The sequence below is a fragment of the Trichosurus vulpecula genome, chromosome 1 (assembly GCF_011100635.1).
Source record: "Trichosurus vulpecula isolate mTriVul1 chromosome 1, mTriVul1.pri, whole genome shotgun sequence".
Lineage (NCBI taxonomy): Eukaryota > Metazoa > Chordata > Mammalia > Diprotodontia > Phalangeridae > Trichosurus > Trichosurus vulpecula.
Window position 1 is genome coordinate 518,080,444 of NC_050573.1, and position 1,726 is coordinate 518,082,169.

Below are 1,726 nucleotides of genomic sequence, written 5' to 3' on the forward strand. Positions count from 1 at the left end.
CCCACCTTCAGTCTTGTTCTCCTCTTCCCATCTGCAGATTGAGCTGACTATTTGAAACTCTGTAGAAGGGTAGGTAGAGAGGATCACCCTTTCCTTCACTCCAGTAGCATGGCTACTATTCCTATATGGCAGACAGTGACCCGGTTCCTCTCAGATCACTCTGGTAAGGATATACTTCCTTAAACTGCACACCTCTGTAAAGTTGAACTTCATGCCTCAGTAACTGTGTGCCTCTGTGTGGATTGTAACTGTGTGCTTTGTTAAAACTGTCTTGTCATTTTGTCTGTGTTTGTGTCTTTGTAAAATATCTATGTCATGTTCATGTTGTGAGCTAGATTCTGTTACCTTGAAAGATTTAAAATGTAGCCAGCCAGAAAAACTTCTAAGGGCTGTAGCCAGATAGTTTAGAACATTGGGAAAGATGAATGAATTTTCATACTTGAAACAATTGTTCCAGTAACCAGGACTAACTGTCACTTTAGGCTTTCCAAGGGAGATTAGGTTATTTAAAAAAAAAACTGTCAGACAGTTTTTTTCTTGTCATCTCAACTTTGGCTATGTTGTAATTACAGAAATAAAGTCAGATAATCAAAGTTTATGGAACTACTAAAAACATCTTAGCAGATTAAAGAATTTGAAGATTAATCATTTTAAGATTGCAGGGAAGAAGTCTTGGGACCTTGGGGTAATTCCAGGAATTTACTCCCTTCTGAAATATCTTAGTAAGTTTTGGGGTCCATTCTGTAGAATCTGTTTGAAGGAAAAATAAGGATTGGATTTTATAAAAGTTTTAAAAGTAAATGGCAAGATTAATAGCTTCATTGTTCTAGTGCAGTGAAGGAAAGCAAGTAGTTTGGAAGTAATCCCAGAGTGAAGAAAGAAAAAAAAATAGATAAAAGGTTAGAAATCTCTTGTTAACCTTTCCTTGAATGATTGCTTAAACCAAAGATCTCCTGTGACCTATTCCAGGTCAGACACCTTCTCTCTGTTAACCTCTCTAATCCCAGATCAGATTTTCAAATAAAGGAATTGAAAAAAATGCTAGAAAAATGCAGGGAAACTTGAATTATGTTCTGATTGCAGAAGTTTATTAGCTGTATAATCTTAGGCAAGTTGTTATCTCTGTTTGTCCCAGTTTCCAGATCTGTAAAGAGAAAAATAATAATGTTATCCACATCCCTGGGTTGTTGTGAGATCAAAATGATATAATGATTGTAAAGTGCTTAACACAGTGACTGGCATATGCTGAGCACTAAATTATTTCTTTTATTGAATGTAATTGCTTCATACCTGATAACTCTAAAGTGGTTTTAAAATGCCAATTGTAATAAGACTAATTATTTTAACATGTGATAATTTGGAAATGCAATTAACCAATTTGATGTCATCTGAAGTTTTGTTTCAGGTTTTAAATACATGATGTTCTCTGTGTTATTATTGTATTTCTAAATTCTCTTATATTATGAAATTTGAAAGACCATTGCAACAGAAATGCTATTAGACAAAACGTCTTTTCAATCTGGATGCTGTTACATATAAATGGGGCTAAAAAATAGATATTTGAAAACTCAAATATTTAATGAGGTGTATTTTGTTATAAAACAGATAATATATAATAGCAAATTTTCATTTGAAATTCTTGGCTATTACAGAAGTGCACGGTGTTGTTTAAAGATGTAGCTTCAACATATTAATGAGTCAACTATCAGATATTTGCTTGTATGTC